The 20,923-nt window shown below is 41.1% G+C and overlaps 1 pseudogene; it reads left to right on the plus strand.

The window, feature by feature from the left end:
• The first annotated feature begins 355 nt into the window (after positions 1-355).
• LOC138855438 (zinc finger protein 84-like) overlaps positions 356-20,923 on the plus strand; it is a 65,852-nt pseudogene continuing 45,284 nt past the window's right edge.

Raw genomic sequence — 20,923 nt, forward strand, 5'->3', positions numbered from 1 at the left:
CAAATCACCCAGAACAAAATCGTAAGATTCATCCTGGGGCTGGGACCAAGAGAACATGTAGGCCAGGATGAATTACAGCAGTTGGATATGCTGAATGTTGAAGACAGAGTAAAACAACTGAAGCTAAATCATGTTTATAAAATTGCTCACAAACAATGTCCAGAATATCTTGCTGTCAATTTTGTCAAGGTTGGGAACCAAAGCAATCATAGTACTAGGGGGAGAGAGCACAACTTTGTAGTACCCACAGTCAGTGGCCAGGCTTCTAATCCTTCCACTTTGGTGTAGGTTGGTTTTGTGATGGGCGGAAGTCAGGGTTCAATACGACGTACACTGTCAGTGGCCCTATAAACAACAACAACAACAACTTGTGTTGTTGGTGGGTGAGTGTGATAAAGTGAACAATAAACAGTGTTTGTGGTGTCTAACACAGGTGAGTAACACCTGTGGTGTCTAACACAGGTGAGTAACACCTGTGGTGTCTAACACAGGTGAGTAACACCTGTGGTGTCTAACACAGGTGAGTAACACCTGTGGTGTCTAACACAGGTGAGTAACACCTGTGGTGTCTAACACAGGTGAGTAACACCTGTGGTGTCTAACACAGGTGAGTAACACCTGTGGTGTCTAACACAGGTGAGTAACACCTGTGGTGTCTAACACAGGTGAGTAACACCTGTGGTGTCTAACACAGGTGAGTAACACCTGTGGTGTCTAACACAGGTGAGTAACACCTGTGGTGTCTAACACAGGTGAGTAACACCTGTGGTGTCTAACACAGGTGAGTAACACCTGTGGTGTCTAACACAGGTGAGTAACACCTGTGGTGTCTCACACAGGTGAGTAACACCTGTGGTGTCTAACACAGGTGAGTAACACCTGTGGTGTCTAACACAGGTGAGTAACACCTGTGGTGTCTAACACAGGTGAGTAACACCTGTGGTGTCTAACACAGGTGAGTAACACCTGTGGTGTCTAACACAGGTGAGTAACACCTGTGGTGTCTAACACAGGTGAGTAACACCTGTGGTGTCTAACACAGGTGAGTAACACCTGTGGTGTCTAACACAGGTGAGTAACACCTGTGGTGTCTAACACAGGTGAGTAACACCTACCTTTATTACAATACAACATTCATGTGCTAGATGATACATAGAGAGAGTTTGACCCATGAAATATAGTGTATTAAGGCGCCAGACATGATCATATCTGTGTCTTGTTGACTGTGTTACCTGCTCAGGTGTTGACTGTGTTACCTGCTCAGGTGTTGACTGTGTTACCTGCTCAGGTGTTGACTGTGTTACCTGCTCAGGTGTTGACTGTGTTACCTGCTCAGGTGTTGACTGTGTTACCTGCTCAGGTGTTGACTGTGTTACCTGCTCAGGTGTTGACTGTGTTACCTGCTCAGGTGTTGACTGTGTTACCTGCTCAGGTGTTGACTGTGTTACCTGCTCAGGTGTTGACTGTGTTACCTGCTCAGGTGTTGACTGTGTTACCTGCTCAGGTGTTGACTGTGTTACCTGCTCAGGTGTTGACTGTGTTACCTGCTCAGGTGTTGACTGTGTTACCTGCTCAGGTGTTGACTGTGTTACCTGCTCAGGTGTTGACTGTGTTACCTGCTCAGGTGTTGACTGTGTTACCTGCTCAGCTGTTGACTGTCTTACCTGCTCAGGTGTTGACTGTGTTACCTGCTCAGGTGTTGACTGTGTTACCTGCTCAGGTGTTGACTGTGTTACCTGCTCAGGTGTTGACTGTGTTACCTGCTCAGGTGTTGACTGTGTTACCTGCTCAGGTGTTGACTGTGTTACCTGCTCAGGTGTTGACTGTGTTACCTGCTCAGGTGTTGACTGTGTTACCTGCTCAGGTGTTGACTGTGTTACCTGCTCAGGTGTTGACTGTGTTACCTGCTCAGGTGTTGACTGTGTTACCTGCTCAGGTGTTGACTGTGTTACCTGCTCAGGTGTTGACTGTGTTACCTGCTCAGGTGTTGACTGTGTTACCTGCTCAGGTGTTGACTGTGTTACCTGCTCAGGTGTTGACTGTGTTACCTGCTCTCAGGTGTTGACTGTTAGCTCTGTTGACTGTGTTACCTGCTCAGGTGTTGACTGTGTTACCTGCTCAGGTGTTGAGTGTGGTACCTGCTCAGGTGTGTTGTTACCTGCTCAGGTGTTGACTGTGTTACCTGCTCAGGTGTTGACTGTGTTACCTGCTCAGGTGTTGACTGTGTTACCTGCTCAGGTGTTGACTGTGTTACCTGCTCAGCTGTTGACTGTGTTACCTGCTCAGGTGTTGACTGTGTTACCTGCTCAGGTGTTGACTGTGTTACCTGCTCAGGTGTTGACTGTGTTACCTGCTCAGGTGTTGACTGTGTTACCTGCTCAGGTGTTTACTGTGTTACCTGCTCAGGTGTTGACTGTGTTACCTGCTCAGGTGTTGACTGTGTTACCTGCTCAGGTGTTGACTGTGTTACCTGCTCAGGTGTTGACTGTGTTACCTGCTCAGGTGTTGACTGTGTTACCTGCTCAGGTGTTGACTGTGTTACCTGCTCAGGTGTTGACTGTGTTACCTGCTCAGGTGTTGACTGTGTTACCTGCTCAGGTGTTGACTGTGTTACCTGCTCAGGTGATATACGTTTACTATCCCAGTGCCCCAAATATTTTGAAAAATAAAAAAATCATTTTTTTTAAGGAAAATAAAGAGCACATTTTTCTAAGTGTTATAGGATAAAAAAAATAAAAAATTAGGGTCAGTACTTACAGAGATATGAGGCCGAGAAGTTGGCACTGGATGCTCAAGTGACAACAACATGGAGTCCTGCCGGTTGCAAAAGTGTTGCCAATATACCTTTTTTTCTATTTTCATATTATTTTATATAATTTGTATGTTCTGATAATTACAATTTATAGTAGTTCTTGTCATTTTATAACTAATCTTTGTTGTGACACTAGTATTAGGTACTGAAATTGTACTCACATTGTCACAAACACACTGACAGGTGAACATTTACACCTGCCTTGGTAATTTACTATTGTCTTGGAATAGAATAGGAGGAGAAATTTTTTCCTGGGTAGAGGCATGACTGACAAATAGACAGCAGAGAGTTTGCATAAATGGGGAGAAATCAGAATGGGGGCACGTCACAAGCGGTGTTCCTCAGGGGTCAGTGTTGGGCCCGTTGTTGTTCATAATTTACATAAACGACATAGATGAGGGAATAAATAGCGACATAAGCAAATTTGCTGATGACACCAAAATAGGCCGTCCAATTCATTCTAATGAGGACACTAGAGCACTCCAGGATGATTTGAATAGACTGATGCAATGGTCGGAGAAGTGGCAGATGCAGTTTAATATTGACAAATGCAAAGTTCTAAATGTTGGACAGGTAAATAACCATGCCACATATAAACTAAATGATGTAGATCTTAATACTACTGATTGCAAAAAGGATTTACTGGTTAGCAGTAATTTAAAACCAAGACAACAGTGCATTAGTGTTCGCAATAAAGCTAACAGAATTCTTGGCTTCATATCTAGAAGTATAAATAATAGAAGTCCTCAGGTTGTTCTTCAACTCTATATATCCTTGGTTAGGCCTCATTTAGACTATGCTGTCAGTTCTGGTCACCGTATTACAGAATGGCTATAAATACTCTGGAAAACGTACAGAGGAGGATGACAAAGATGATCCCATGTGTCAGAAATCTTCCCTATGAGGACAGACTGAGGGCCCTGAATCTGCACTCTCTCTAAAGGCATAGAATTAGGGGGGATATGATCGAGGTGTATAAATGGAATTTTTATTTTTTATTAACACACTGGCCGATTCCCACCAAGGCAGGGTGGCCCGAAAAAGAAAAACTTTCACCGTCATTCACTCCATCACTGTCTTGCCAGAAGGGTGCTTTACACTACAGTTTTTAAACTGCAACATTAACACCCCTCCTTCAGAGTACAGGCACTGTACTTCCCATCTCCAGGACTCAAGTCCGGCCTGCCGGTTTCCTTGAATCCCTTCATAAACGTTACTTTGCTCACACTCCAACAGCACGTCAAGTATTAAAAACCATTTGTCTCCAATCACTCCTATCAAACACGCTCACGCATGCCTGCTGGAAGTCCAAGCCCCTCGCACACAAAACCTCCTTTATCCCCTCCCTCCAACCTTTCCTAGGCCGACCCCTACCCCGCCTTCCTTCCACTACAGACTGATACACTCTTGAAGTCATTCTGTTTCACTCCATTCTCTCTACATGTCCAAACCACCTCAACAACCCTTCCTCAGCCCTCTGGACAACAGTTTTGGTAATCCCGCACCTCCTCCTAACTTCCAAACTATGAATTCTCTGCATTATATTCACACCTCACATTGCCCTCAGACATGGCATCTCCACTGCCTCCAGCCTTCTCCTCGCTGCAACATTCATCACCCATGCTTCACACCCATATAAGAGCGTTGGTAAAACTATACTCTCATACATTCCCCCCTCTGCCTCAAGGACAAAGTTCTTTGTTTCCACAGACTCCTAAGTGCACCGCTCACCCTTTTCCCCTCATCAATTCTATGATTCACCTCATCTTTCATAGACCCTTCCGCTGACACGTCCACTCCCAAATATCTGAATACATTCACCTCCTCCATACTCTCTCCCTCCAATCTGATATCCAATCTTTCATCACCTAATCTTTTTCTTATCCTCATAACCTTACTCTTTCCTGTATTCACTTTTAATTTTCTTCTTTTGCATACCCTACCAAATTCATCCACCAACCTCTGCAACTTCTCTTCAGAATCTCCCAAGGGCACAGTGTCATCAGCAAAGAGCAACTGTGACAACTCCCACTTTATGTGTGATTCTTTATCTTTTAACTCCACGCCTCTTGCCAAGACCCTCACATTTACTTCTCTTTCAACCCCATCTATAAATATATTAAGCAACCACGGTGACAACACACATCCTTGTCTAAGGCCTACTTTTACTGAGAAATAATCCCCTCTTTCCTATATACTCAAACTTGAGCCTCACTATCCTCGTAAAAACTCTTCACTGCTTTCAGTAACCTACCTCCTACACCATACACCTGCAACATCTGCCACATTGCCCCCCTATCCACCCTGTCATATGCCTTTTCCAAATCCATAAATGCCACAAAAACCTCTTTAGCCTTATCTAAATACTGTTCACTTGTATGTTTCACTGTAAACACCTGGTCCACACACCCCCTACCTTTCCTAAAGCCTCTTTGTTCATCTGCTATCCTATTCTCCGTCTTACTCTTAATTCTTTCAATAATAACTCTACCATACACTTTACCAGGTATACTCAACAGACTTATCCCCCTATAATTTTTGCACTCTCTTTTGTCCCCTTTGCCTTTATACAAAGGAACTATGCATGCTCTCTTCCATACATTTATTAAATAATTGCACCAACCACTCCAAAACTATATCCCCACCTGCTTTTAACATTTCTATCTTTATCCCATCAATCCCAGCTGCCTTACCCCCTTTCATTTTACCTACTGCCTCATGAACTTCCCCCACACTCACAACTGGCTCCTCCTCACTCCTACAAGATGTTATTCCTAATTGCCCTATACACGAAATCACAGCTTCCCTGTCTTCATCAACATTTAACAATTCCTCAAAATATTCCTTCCATCTTCCCAATACCTCTAACTATCCATTTAATAACTCTCCTCTACTATTTTTAACTGACAAATGGAAAACAGGAATAAATAAAGGGGATGTAAATAGCGTGCTGAAAATTTCCAGCCAAGACAGGACTAGCAGCAATGGTTTCAAGTTGGAAAAATTCAGATTCAGAAAGGATATAGGAAAGCACTGGTTTGGTAATAGAGTTGTGGATGAGTGGAACAAACTCCCGAGTACAGTTATTCAGGCTAAAACATTGTGTAGTTTTAAAAATAGGTTAGATAAATACATGAGTGGGTGTGGGTGGGTGTGAGTTGGACCTGACTAGTTTGTGCTGCAGGGTCTAGTGCAGTGCTCCATCCTTGAGTGGAGATTCAAATTCAAATTCAAAGTTTATTCTCTATAAGGATTACAATGCTGAGTTTACAGGATTTGGTTATTGTGTGGTTTACATGTAGTAAAATAATGATTACAGAGTGTACCACTAGAACACCTAGCTTGGCTAGGCATTTCGGGCAGACTTAATGTAATTCTTAATTTTAAAATATTACAAATTATGAGGTAAGTTGGTATTATGGCTAAGTGATTAAATAATAGTTTGCGAGTTTAGCAATGTGAATGCTTTTGTTTTGGCACAGTACATAGTTTCAGTATTGGAGTATCACAGGATTCATTATTTTATTTGAGATTAATATTTCTGTTTATGGTCAAATGGGTGAGTGAGTGTAAGTGTGAACCACCAGGTGGTATTCGTGTAGTTAGTTGACGGGGTGTATCAGGGAGATAAGATGTTTTCTAATGGTAGTTTTGAAGGTGATGAATGTGTCTGCAGTTCTAGAGTTCTCAGGTAGGGTGTTCCAGATTTTAGGGCCTTTGACATGCATTGAATTTTTGTAAAGGTTTAGTCGGACACGGGGAATGTCGTAGAGATGTTTGTGTCTGGTGTTATGCCTGTGGGTTCTGTCACAGCTATCAAGAAAGCGTTTTAGGTCAAGGTTGATATTGGAGTTTAAGGTCCTGTAGATGTAAATTGCACAGTAGTAAGTGTGGATGTACTGAACAGGGAGTAAGTTTAGATCTATGAAGAGTGGGGGGGTGTGTTGCCAGGGATGGGATTTAGTGATTATTCTTACTGCAGCTTTTTGTTGGGTTATTATTGGCTTTAGGTGTGTTGCTGCAGTTGATCCCCAAGCACAAATAGCATAGGTGAGGTATGGATAAATAAGTGAGTGGTATAGTGTGAGAAGGGCATTTTGCAGGACATAGTATCGTATCTTGGAGAGGATCCCAACCGCTTTGGATACTTTTTTGGTTATGTGTTGGATATGGGTGCTGAAATTCAGGTTGTTGTCAAGGTATAGGCCTAGGAATTTGCCCTCATTATGTCTGGTAATTAGAGTGTTGTCGATCTTAATGTTAATTTGTGCATCTCCTGCTCTGTTACCAAACATAATATAGTAGGTTTTGTCAGTGTTAAGCGTAAGTTTATTGGCTGTCATCCAAGTCGATATTTTGATCAGCTCCTCGTTAACAATGGTGTTGAGGGTGGCAAGATTAGGGTGAGAGATGACATAAGTCGTGTCGTCAGCAAAGAGAATGGGTTTCAGGTGTTGGGATACGTTTGGAAGATCATTGATGTATATGAGGAAGAGCAGGGGACCAAGGACACTTCCCTACTGAACTCCAGTATCAAGTGGCCGTGTTGTTGATGCTGTGTCTTTAATGGTGACTTACTGATACTTATTAGTAAGGTAAGATTTGAAATAAGCAAGCGCATGGCCTCTTATACCGTAATGGTCAAGTTTGTGGAGTAGGATGTCGTGGTCTACTGTGTCAAAAGCTTTTCTTAGGTCAATAAAAATTCCTAGTGGATATTCCTTATTTTTCAATGCTGTGTAAAGCAGATCTAGCATTTTTATGATTGCATCATTCGTGCTTTTATTTTTCCTGAATCCAAATTGGCAGGGGTTGAGTATGTTTTGTGCCGTTATAAATGAATATAGTCTCCTGTGCATGAGTTTCTCAAAGATTTTGGATAGCAATGGTAAATTTGATATTGGATGATCAGACTGGGTGGATCATTGGGCTAATCCGGTGGGGGGGTCATTGGTCTGATCCGGGGGGGACATGGACCTGCTTCGCATGGGTCAGTAGGCCTGTTGCAGTGTTCCTTCTTTCTTATATTCTTATGTTCTTAATATATACAAAGTGTGTAATATTAAAATTACCTGGATGAACCTCATAAGATACATACCAGTATAATTGGTAACAAAGATAATTATTCTTTATCAAGGTTACAGGGACATGTAGAAATTTCAGGACATTCTAGGTCACAAAAAATGTCTCCCTTCGTACCTACGACTCTCATATCTCCACAAGTTACTCTGGACTTATATTAATTTCAATGAAATAAATATCACTAGGAATTCTGGTAAACATTAATATAAATATGTGGACTGTATGTTAAACTTAATAAATGACTACATATACAGTGGAACCTCTACTTGCGAATATGTCCATATGCGATTTTTTACAAATACGAGCAGTCGATGTATCGATTTTTTGCTTCCATAAGCGAGCAGACCTCAAGGCAGGTTCCTTGACACTGGTGAGGGGCTCTTGCTCTTGATCTCGGGAATTGTATCTCATTTGTTTGTTGGACTATCTTATTGAAACTTGGGCAACGTATGATGGAAAGATGCTTCTTAACGTACACCAAAAATGAAAGAAATCTAAGCATAAATAATGGAGCTCACTTCTCAGCAATTAGCCTCCCCTTAGCGGTATTTTCGTATGGTTTTTATGGTTGTTTTCTCGTTTTTCTTAACTCACTTGATATAATGGAAGATATATTACAGAAATTGATATGATTTTGATTGCTTTCATGATGAAAAGTACCTTGAAATTGAGCTCAACGCTCAACGTAGAAGAAATCGTCCATTGCTTGGCTGTTTCAGAGTAAACTGTCCATTCTAATATGCAGTCGTGAATAGATTGACATTATTTATACAATTATTGCAATAAGGAATAACAGTAAATCTTATATTTTTTGTGTGAATAAAAATTGAAATTTATATAATAATAATAATAATAATATGTATAATAATAATAATACATAGAATAATAATAGTATAATAATATAATACAATAATAATAATAATAATAATAATAATAATAATAATAATAATAATAATATATGTATAATAATACATATATAATAATAATGTACTACATATAATAATTATAATAATAGATGGTTTCAAAAGGCCGTCACTAGATGGCAGTGTTTACCACAAAAAAGAGGGAGCGGTTGTGGCTGCCTCCACCTGTTACATAATGACATATTTTATTCATTCTAGAGTATATACCAGGTTTCTATGTTATTTTTATTGCTTGTTATGTCATATTAGATGAACTGTGATAGATAAATATGCCGTAGAGTTGATAGTGGAATATTCAAGGAATATTTTGTCCTGTCTCCAGACTAACTCATCGACCGCCGCCACCGCAACATTTATAATGACATTTTATTCATTCTGGAGTATATATCAGGTTTCTATGTTATTTATATTGTTTGTTATATCATATTAGATGAACTGTGATAGATAAATAAGCCGTAGAGTTGATGATAGCGGAATATTCAAGGAATATTTTGTCCTGTCTCCAGACAAACTCATCGGCCGCCACCACTGCCACATTTATAAAGACATTTTATTCATTTTGGACTATATATCAGGTTTCTATGTTATTTATATTGTTTGTTATGTCATATTAGATGAACTTTGATAGATAAATAAGCTGTATAGATGATATAAGCAAAATTATTCATGAAATATTTTTTCCAGTCTCCAGACAAACTCATTTCCACCGCCAACACCGCCCATACCACTGAATGAATTACATATTTTATTCACTTTATAGTACAATGGACCCCCGCATAATGATATTAATCCATTCCTGAGAGCTCATTGTTATGTGAAATTATCGTTATGCGAATGAATTTTCCCCATAAGAAATAATGGAAATCAAATTAATCCATTCCTGACACCCAAAAGTATGAAAAAAAATTTTTTTTACAACATGAAATATTAATTTTAATACACACAAACTGAAGAAGACATGCACAGTTACATGACACTTACCTTTATTGAAGATCTGGTGATGATTGAGGGGATGGGAGGAGGGGAGAGTGTTGATCTTCTTAGTGTTTAGAATGGGAATCCCCTTCCATTAGGAATTGAGGTGGCAAGTCCTTTTCCGGGGTTACTTCCCTTCTTCTTTTAATGCCACTAGGACCAGCTTCAGAATCACTGGACTTCTGTCGCACAACATATCAGTCCATAGAGGTCTGTACCTCTCGTTCCTTTATGACTTTCCTAAAGTGGTTCACAACATTGTCAGTGTAATAGTCACCAGCACGGCTTGCAACAGCTGTCTGAGGGTGATTTTCATCCATAAAGGTTTGCACTTTAAGCCACATTGCACAGATTTCCTTAATCTTTGAAGTAGGCAACTTCTTCAATTTCTCTCTCCCCTCCTCCGAAGCAGTTTCATCAGGTCTGCATTCTTGCTGTTCAAGATGATCTAGCAGCTCATCAGTGGTTAGTTCTTCATTGTCCTCCTCCACCAACTCTTCCACATCCTCCCCACTAACCTCCAACCCCAAGGACTTCCCCAATGCCACAATTGATTCCTCAACTGGCATAGGATTCCCAGGGTTAGCCTCAAACCCTTCAAAATCCCTTTGGTCTACACATTCTGGCCACAGTTTTTTCCAAGCAGAGTTCAAGGTCCTCTTAGTCACTCCCTCCCAAGCCTTACCTATAAGGTTTACACAATTGGGCTGCAGGAGAGGAGTGGTATTAGGAGGCAAAAACTTGACCTTAATGAAGCTCATGCCCCCACAAAGTCGCTCTGTTAAGTCTGTAGGATGACCTGGGGCATTGTCTAACACCAGGAGGCACTTAAGGTCTAATTTCTTTTCAGTTAGGTAATTTTTCACATTGGGAGCAAATGCTTGGTGTAACCAGTCATAGAAAAAGTCCCTAGTGACCCATGCCTTACTGTTTGCCCTCCACAGCACACAGAAATTAGCCTTGAGGATATTCTTTTGCCTAAATGCTCTGGGAGTTTCAGAGTGATACACTAATAAAGGCTTCACTTTGCAATCACCACTAGCATTGGCACACATGAGAAGAGTAAGCCTGTCTTTCATAGGCTTATGTCCTGGGAATGCCTTTTCCTCCTGAGTAATGTAGGTCCTGCTTGGCATTTTCTTCCAAAACAGGACTGTTTCGTCACAATTAAACACTTGTTCAGGTTTCAGTCCTTCACTGTCTATTTACCCCTTGAATTCCTGCACATATTTTTCAGCTGCTTTGTGGTCTGAACTGGCAGCATCACCATGCCTTATCACACTATGTATGCCACTTCGCTTCTTAAATCTCTCAAACCAACCTTTGCTGGCCTTAAATTCACTCACATCACTAGTTGCTGGCATTTTTTTAATTAAATCCTCATGCAACTTCCTAGCCTTTTCACTTATGATCGCTTGAGAGATGCTATCTCCTGCTATCTGTTTTTTGTTTATCCACACCAATAAGAGTCTCTCAACATCTTCTATCACTTGTGATCTCTGATTCGAAAACACAGTTGCACCTTTGGCAAGAACAGCTTCCTTGATTGCCGTTTTCTTGCCCACAATAGTAGCAATGGTCAATTGGGGTTTTGTGTACAACCTGGCCAGCTCGGAGACACGCACTCCGCTTTCATACTTAGCAATGATCTCTTTCTTCATCTCTATAGTAATTCTCACCCTTATTCCTGTAGAGTTGGCACTAGAAGCTTTCTTGGGGCCCATGGTCGCTTATTTTGCAGATAAAATCACCAAAAACACTGTAATAATACGAAATATTTTGATTGTATGCTTGGATTTTACCGCGGAGGCTGGCTGGTAAATAATGCTACCGGAGGAACATGTGAGGCTGGCTCAGGCCGCACATTAGACGCGTCTCGGACGAATAGCGTTGAACGAGTTTTTTAGCGGTATGCGAGGCAAAATTTTAGCGATAAAATATATCGGTATGCGGATTTAACGTTATGTGATGCCAACGTTATGCGGGGGTCCACTGTATTTATCAGGTTTCTGTGTTATTTATATTGTTTAATATCGCATTTTAAATGAAGTGAGATAGATAAATAAGCCGTAGAGCTGATATTAGCGAAATTATTGAGGTACAGAATTCCACTGGAATGGATTAATTGCATTTCAATTAATTTAAATGAGGAAAACTGACTCCGCAAACAAGCAAATCCAGTTGCGAGCAAGGTCATGGAATGGATTAAACTCGCAAGTAGAGGTTCCACATTACATTGAAGGAGAATTTATAATAATAACACTCACCAATTTGTCTGGAGATTACTTTGTGTGTCATACACAAACCCCTGCCTAAAATATGAAGAACATACTGACCAGAATTCCAACATAGACATCACCTGGGGTAATTTTGTCCTGTTCCCATCTAATTACAGTGTCCTGTCCAGTCATCTAATTCTCACATTCTGCAGGACTGCAAATCCAACAATTTTGGCTCCTATTTGAGAGGTTTTAAATGCAATTTAACCTCTAGAGCAACGAAAATACTTCTGAGTTTTCCTTATGTTTCTCTTGTCCAGTTCAAAATCAATGGCCTCCTCCCCAAGCGACACTAACACTCTCTCTGGTTCTTTTTTTTATTTACAAATTAATTTTTATTAAATATAATATATTCCATCAATTTACATACAAATACACTGTATTTTCGGAAAATATACAGTATTTTCCACACAAAGTATTTATAGATCCCAGCAATGTTTTGGATATGTGGAAGTATATAATAATGAGGAGGAGAAGGAGGAGGAAGAGGAGGAGGAGGAGGAGGAGGAAAAGGAGGAGGAGGAGGAGGAGGAGGAGAAGGAGGAGGAGGAGAAGGAGGAGGAGGAGAAGGAGGAGAAGGAGAAGGAGGAGGAGGAGGAGGAGGAGGAGGAGGAGGAGGAGGAGGAGGAGGCAAAGGAGGAGAAGGAGGAGGAGGGTTAGAAGGAGGAGGAGGAGGAGAAGGAGAAAGAGAAGGAGAAGAAGGGGAAGGAGAAGGAGGAGAAGAAGAAGAATACATATATAATAATAATAGGTAATAATAAGTTCCCTTGAAGCATGAAAAACAAAGTCCACCCCTGACAGTGACGTGATGAGATAACATCTGATAAGAGCTGACGTTTGATGAGCATACTCGAGGGTGCAGTGGTAAGAAAAGATTAGAGGTGACATTTGATGAGCATCGGCCTTCGCTTTGTTTTCACTGGTACATAAACATGTCTGTCTGTCAAGCTCCCTGTCTGTCTATCCGTCTAGCTCTCTGTCTCAGAGAGAGCCACAAGACCGCATCATCACCTTTACTCATATCTTCAAGCAGAGTATAGCACTTTGTATGGATTTTTGGGGCTATCCTAAGTAATTTACACTATGTATACTTGTATTTTTGTGTACCTGTGAGACAAAGATAGACAGAGACAGATTGAAAGAGATAGACAAAGACAGATAGGGACAGAGACAGATAGACAGAAACAGATAGACAGAGGTAGACAGAGACAACAGAGATAGATAGACAGAGATTGACAGACCCTAAATTTGGGGTTAACGTCACTTTCCTCCTAAAAGAGGAGTATTAATATGACATGACATCAGTGAATCATTGGTGTTTGCCGCACTGTCTGCTCTAGCTGGCGCTCAATTTAACTGGCACTCCCATTAGGTACTATGTGGTCCCAGATTTTTTTAATATGGTGCACACAAAGTGTTAAGACCCATTCTGTGCTGACCAGGCATCTCAGGGCAATCATGCCAAATTTGTGTAAGAATGGTATATAATACCGACAAGATGAAATTAAGACACATGTGCAACATCTGGGTATCTTTATTGTAGACGTTTCGCCATCCAGTGGCTTTATCAATACAAATTTTAGGACATAACTTGAAGACAGTAGAACTATATACAGAAGATGAGGTAATCAGTCCCTCAACCTAGGAGTAGGTGCGAAGAGCACCATAGTCGTGGAGATTCTGAAGCAGAAGAAAGGAGCCTGGCGCTTATATAGTAACGTCAGGTGTAGCAGACGAGGGCATAGTCACTGGTAGGTGGGATTCCCCAGTGGAAGTAGGTCCTTCCCAACTAACCCATCTCTTTGGGAAGGACCTACTTCCACTGGGGAATCCCGCCTACCCGTGACTATGCCCTCGTCTGCTACACCTGACGTTACTATATAAGCGCCAGGCTCCTTTCTTCTGCTTCAGAATCTCCACGACTATGGTGCTCTTCGCACCTACTCCTAGGTTGAGGGACTGATTACCTCATCTTCTGTATATAGTTCTACTGTCTTCAAGTTATGTCCTAGAATTTGTATTGATAAAGCCACTGGATGGCGAAACGTCTACAATAAAGATACCCAGATGTTGCACATGTGTCTTAATTTCATGCCAAATTTGGAGGCAGGAAAATTAAAACGTATATGCAGTGGACCCCTGGTTCGCGATATTAATCCGTTGCTGAGAGCTCATCGTAAACCAAAAATATCGGAAAGGAAATCAATTTTCCCCATAAGAAATAATGGAAGTCAAATTAATCCGTGCAAGTCACCCAAAAGTATGAAAATTTTTTTTTTACCACATGAAATATTAAGTTTAATGCACACAAACTGAAGAACACATCCACAGTTTGTAGTACTCTACTAACAATAGAATACATGACACTTACCTTTAGTGAAGATCTGGTGATGATTGATGGGATGGGAGGAGGGGAGAGTGTCGAAGTTGTTAATGTTTAGAAGGGGAATCCCCTTCCAATAGGACTTGAGGTAGCAAGTCCTTTCCCAGGGTTATTCCCTTCTTCTTTTAATGCCACTAGGACCAGTTTGAGAGCCACTGGCAGCCTCACCATGCCTAATCACACTATGTTTGCCACTTCGATTCTTAAATCTTTCAAACCAACCTTTGCTGGCATTAAATTCACTCACATCACCACTAGTTGCAGACAATTTCTTTACCAAATCGTCATGCAACTGCCTAGCCTTTTTACAAATGATCGCTTGAGAGATGCTACCTCCTGCTATCTGTTTTTCATTTATCTACACCAATAGCAGTCTCTCAACATCTTCTAATACTTGCGGTCGCTGTTTTGTAATCACAGTTGCACCTTTTGCAACAAAAGCTTCTTTGATTGCCGTTTTCCTGGTCATTATAGTAGAGATGATTGATTAGGGTTTTGTATACAACCTGGCCAGCTCCGACATATGCACTCCACATTCGTACTTTGCAATTATCTCTTTCTTCATTTCAGTAGTCATTAGCACCCTTTTTCTCGAATGGTTGGCACTAGAAGCTTTCTTGGGGCCCATGGCCCCAAGAAACAAGCAGAAACAAGCAGAAACAAGCGCCAAAAACACTGTGATAATATGGAATGTACTGAATGTATCCTTAGATGCGAGCACACTGGCTGGCTTGTAAACACTGGCACACATGTGGACACGTCTCGAACGAATCGTATACTGAGTTTTTTAAAGGGAACCGAGGCAAAATTTTTGCATTAAAATGCATCGATTTCTGGATTTATCAGATACCGATGGCATCGCGAACCGGGGGTCCACTGTATATATACAGTGGACCCCCGGTATTCGATATTAATCCGTTCCTGAAAGCTTATCGAATACCGAAAATATCGAAAACCGAATCAATTTTCCTCATAAGAAATAATGGAAATCAAATTAATCCATGCAAGACACCCAAAAGTATGAAAAAAAAAAAAATTACTACATGGAATATTAAGTTTAATGCAATAGAATAATTACAATAACAATAAAATAATTGACACTTACCTTTAATGAAGATCTGGTGATGATTGATGGGATGGGAGGAGGGGAGAGGTGTTAGTGTTTAGAAGGGGAATCCCCTTCCATTAAGACTTGAGGTAGCAAGTCCTTTTCCGGGGTTACTTCCCTTCTTCTTTTAACCCTTAAACGGTCCAAACAGATCGACATTCAAATTCGTATTGCTACAAAAGTAGATCTACTTTTTTTTTACATATTTTCAAATATAACCAAAAAAAAAAAGTAGATAAAAGTTTTTTTACACGTTTTCAAATGTAAAACAAAAAAGAAGATCTACATTTTTTTACTTACTTTCAGATGTTGAAAAAACATATATATACGTTTGGACCATTTAAGGGTTAATGCCACTAGGACCAGCTTGAGAGTCACTGGCAGCCTCACCATGCCTAATCACACTATGTATGCCACTACGATTCTTAAATCTTTCAAACCAACCTTTGCTGGCCTTAAATTCACTCACATCAGCACTAGTTGCTGGCATTTTTTTAATTAAATCGTCATGCAACTTCCTAGCCTTTTCACAAATGATCGCTTGAGAGATGCTATCTCCTGCTATCTGTTTTTCATTTATCCACACCAATAACAGTCTCTCAACATTTTCTAACACTTGCGGTCACTGTTTCGTAATCACAGTTGCACCTTTTGCAAGAACAGCTTCCTTGATTGCCGTTTTCCTGGTCACTGTAGTAGAGATGGTTGATTGGGGTTTATTATACAACCTGACCAGCTCCGACACACGCACTCCACTTTCGTACTTTGCAATTAGCTCTTTCTTCATTTCAATAGTCATTAGTGCCTTTTTTCTTGAAGGATTGGCACTAGAAGCTTTCTTGGGGCCCATGGTTCCTTATTTTGCAGAAAGTAGCACCAAAAACAGTGATAATATGGATAATATGGAATGTACCGAATGTATCCTTAGATGTGCGCACACTGGCTGGCTTGTAAACACTGGCACACACGGGGCGGTTCAGGCCACACGTGGACAGGTCTCGTACGTGTATCGAATACCGGGTTTTCAGTCGAATACCGAGGCAAATTTTTGCTATATAATGCATCGAATACCGATGACATCGAATACCGGGGGTCCACTGTATATATATAAAAAGCAAAAATTTTGCCTCGACTAGCGCTTAAAAACCCGACCAGCGCTATTCGTTCCGTACCATACGCGTCCACTTTGGCCTGAGCGCGCCTCACTTGTCCCTTTGGTGCCAGTGTTTACAAGCCGGCCAGCCACCGCGGTCGCTTCCAAACATACAACTGGAACATTTCATATTATCATAGCCTTTTTAGTGATTGCACCTGCAAAATAAGTCACCATGGGCCCCAAGAAAGATTCTAGTGCCAACCCTACAGCAAAAAGGGTGAAAATTACTATGGAGATGAAGAAAGAGATCATTGATAAATATGAAAGTGGAGTGCATATCTCTGAGCTGGTCAGGTTGTATAATAAACCCCAATCAACCATCGCTACTATTGTGGGCAAGAAAACGGCAATCAAGGAAGCTGTTCTTGCCAAAGGTGCAACTATGTTTTCGAAACTGAGATCGCAAGTACTCGAAGATGTTGAGAGACTGTTATTGGTGTGGATAAACAAGAAACAGATAGCAGGAGACAGCATCTCTCAAGCGATCATAAGTGAAAAGGCTAGGAAGTTGCATGACGATTTAATTAAAAAAATGCCAGCAACTTGTGATGTGAGTGAATTTAAGGCCAGCAAAGGTTGGTTTGAGAGATTTAAGAAGCATAGTGGCATTCATAATGTGATAAGGCATGGTGAGGCTACCAGTTCAGACCACAAATCAGCTGAAAAATATGTGCAGGACTTCAAGGAGTACATAGACAGTGAAGGACTGAAACCTGAACAAGTGTTTAATTGTGACGAAACAGGCCTGTTTTGGAAGAAAATGCCAAGCAGGACGTACATTACTCAGGAGGAAAAGGCACTCCCAGGACATAAGCCTATGAAAGACAGGCTTACTTTGTTCATGTGTGCCAATGCTAGTGGTGATTGCAAAGTGAAGCCTTTATTGGTGTATCACTCTGAAACCCCCAGAGTGTTCAGGAAAAACAATGTCCTCAAGGCTAATTTGTGTGTGCTGTGGAGGGCAAACAGTAAGGCATGGGTCACTAGGGACTTTTTCTATGACTGGTTACACCATGCATTTGCCCCCGATGTGAAAAATTACCTAATTGAAAAGAAATTAGACCTTAAGTGCCTCCTGGTATTAGACAATGCCCCTGGTCATCCTACAGATGTGGCAGAGCGACTTTCTAGGGACATGAGCTTCATTAAGGTGAAGTTTTTGCCTCCTAATACCACTCCTCTCCTGCAGCCCATGGACCAGCAGGTTATTTCCAACTTCAAGAAACTGTACACAAAAGCTATGTTTGAAAGGTGCTTTGTAGTGACCTCAGAAACTCAACTGGCTCTAAGAGAGTTTTGGAAAGATCATTTTACCATCCTCAATTGTGTAAACATTATAGGCAAGGCTTGGGAGGAAGTGACTAAGAGGATATTGAACTCTGCTTGGAAAAAACTGTGGCCAGAATGTGTAGACAAAAGGGATTTTGAAAGGTTTGAGGCTAACCCTGAGAATCCTATGCCAATTGAGGAATCCATTGTGGCATTGGGGAAGTCCTTGGGGTTGGAGGTTAGTGGGGAGGATGTGGAAGAGTTGGTGGTGGAGGACAGTGAAGAACTAACCACTGATGAGCTGCTAGATCATCTTGAACAGCAAGAGGGCAGACCTGATGAGACTGCTTCGGAGGAGGGGAGAGAGAAATTGAAGAAGTTGCCTGCTTCTAAGATTAAGGAAATCTGTGCAATGTGGCTTAAAGTGCAAACCTTTATGGATGATAATCACCCTGACACAGCTACTGCAAGCCGTGTTGGCAACCTGTACACTGACAATGTTGTGAACCACTTTAGGAAAGTCATAAAGGAACGAGAGGTACAGGCCTCTATGGACAGATATGTTTTGCGACAGAAGTCCAGTGACTCTGAAGCTGGTCCTAGTGGCATTAAAAGAACAAGGGAAGTAACCCCAGAAAAAGACTTGCTGCCTCAAGTGCTAATGGAAGGGGATTCCCCTTCTAAACACTAACACCTCTCCCCTCCTCCCATCCCATCAATCATCACCAGATCTTCAATAAAGGTAAGTGTCATGTAACTGTGAATGTAATCTTCAGTTTGTGTGTATTAAAATTAATATTTCATGTGGTAAAATTTTTTTTTTTTTCAATACTTTTGGGTGTCTTGCACGGATTAATTTGATTTCCATTATTTCTTATGGGGAAAATTAACTTGACTAACGATTATTTTGACTAACGATGAGCTCTCAGGAACAGATTAATATCGCTGGTTGAGGGTCCACTGTATTTATATATATATATATATATATATATATATATATATATATATATATATATATATATATATATATATATATATATGTATATACATTGGACCCTCGACCAACGTTGGCATCGATTAACGATAAATATGACTAGCGATACATTTTAATGCAAAAATTTTGCCTCGACTAGCGCTAAAAAACTCGACCAACGCAATTCGTTCCGTCCAAGACGCGTCCACTTCTGGCCAGTGTTTACAAGCCAGCCAGCCACCGTGGTCACTTTCAAGCATACAAATGGAACATTTCATATTATCACAGCCTTTTTAGTGATTGCACCTGCAAAATAAGTCACCATGGGCCCCAAGAAAGCTTCTAGTGCCAACCCTACAGCAAAAATGGTGAGAATTACTATGGATATGAAGAAAGAGATCATTGCTAAGTATGAAAGTGGAGTGCGTGTCTCCGAGCTGGCCAGGTTGTACACAAAACTCCAATTAACCATCGCTGCTATTGTGGCCAAGAAAACGGCAATCAAGGAAGCTGTTCTTGCCAAAGGTGCAACTACGTTTTCGAAACTGAGATCGCAAGTGCTAGAAGATGTTGAGAGACTGTTATTGGTGTGGATAAACGAAAAACAGATAGCAGGAGATAGCATCTCTCAAGCGATCATATGTGAAAAGGCTAGGAAGTTGCATGAGGATTTAATTAGAAAAATGCCACCAACTAGTTGTGATGTGAACGAATTTAAGGCCAGCAAAGGTTGGTTTCAGAGATTTAAGAATCGTAGTGGCATACATAGTGCGATAAGGCATGGTGAGGCTGCCAGATTCGACCAAAAAGCAGCTGAAAAATATGTGTAGGAATTCAAGGAGTACATAGACAGTGAAGAATTGAAACCTGAACAAGTGTTTAATTGTTACACTGACAATGTTGTGAAACACTTTAGGAATGTCATAAGGGAACGGGAGGTACAGGCCTCTATGGACAGATATGTTGTGCGACAGAGGTCCAGTGACTCTCAAGCTGGTCCTAGTGGCATTAAAAGAAGAAGGGAAGTAACCACGGAAAAGAACTTGCCACCTCAAGTCCTAATGGAAGGGGATTCCCCTTCTAAACACTAACACCATCAACTCTCTCCCCTCCTCCCATCCCATCAATCATCACCAGATCTTCAATAAAGGTAAGTGTCATGTAACTGTGCATGTCTTCTTCAGTTTGTGTGCATTAAAATTAATATTTCATGTGGTAAAAAAATTTTTCTTCAATATTTTTGGGTGTCTTGCACGGATTAATTTGATTTCCATTATTTCTTATGGGGAAAATTAACTTGACTGACGATTATTTCGATTAACGATGAGCTCTCAGGAACAGATTAATATCGTTGGTCGAGGGTCCACTGTATGTATATACAGTGGTCCCTCAATAATCGTCCGGCCTGAAAGTCGTCCATTTCGGAAATAGTCCCATTATTTTGTCTAAATATTGGCTCGCAAATGGTCCAAAACTCGCTAATCGTCCTTCGTCCTGGACGCGTACTCACGCTCTGAGCCGCCTTGGCCTCCCTTCCCAGCCAGTGTGCCATTGTTTACCAGTGAGCGACGGTCCCCTCATGTGTTCATACGAAATGTTTCATAATATTCCATTCATTTTAGTGCTTGCAAGTGCTAAATAAGCTACATGGCTCCAAAGAAAGCTCCTAGTGCCAAGCCTTTGGTAAAGAAGGTGAGAAATGCTATTGAATTTAAGAAAAACATCATTAAACAATATGAAAGTGGCATGCGTGTGGGCAAACTGGCCAGGATGTATAAACAAACCACATACAACCATATCTTCCATCGTGGCAAAGAAAAAGGAAATCATGGAAGCTGTTGTTGCTTGGAGAAAATTGTGGCCAGATTGTGTCTGCAAGAGGGATTTTGAAGGGTTTGAGGCGGCTCTTGATGAGCCTGTGTCTGTTGTGAACTCTATTGTGGCACTGGGGAGTTCCATGGGG

The sequence above is a fragment of the Cherax quadricarinatus genome, chromosome 94 (assembly GCF_038502225.1).
Source record: "Cherax quadricarinatus isolate ZL_2023a chromosome 94, ASM3850222v1, whole genome shotgun sequence".
Lineage (NCBI taxonomy): Eukaryota > Metazoa > Arthropoda > Malacostraca > Decapoda > Parastacidae > Cherax > Cherax quadricarinatus.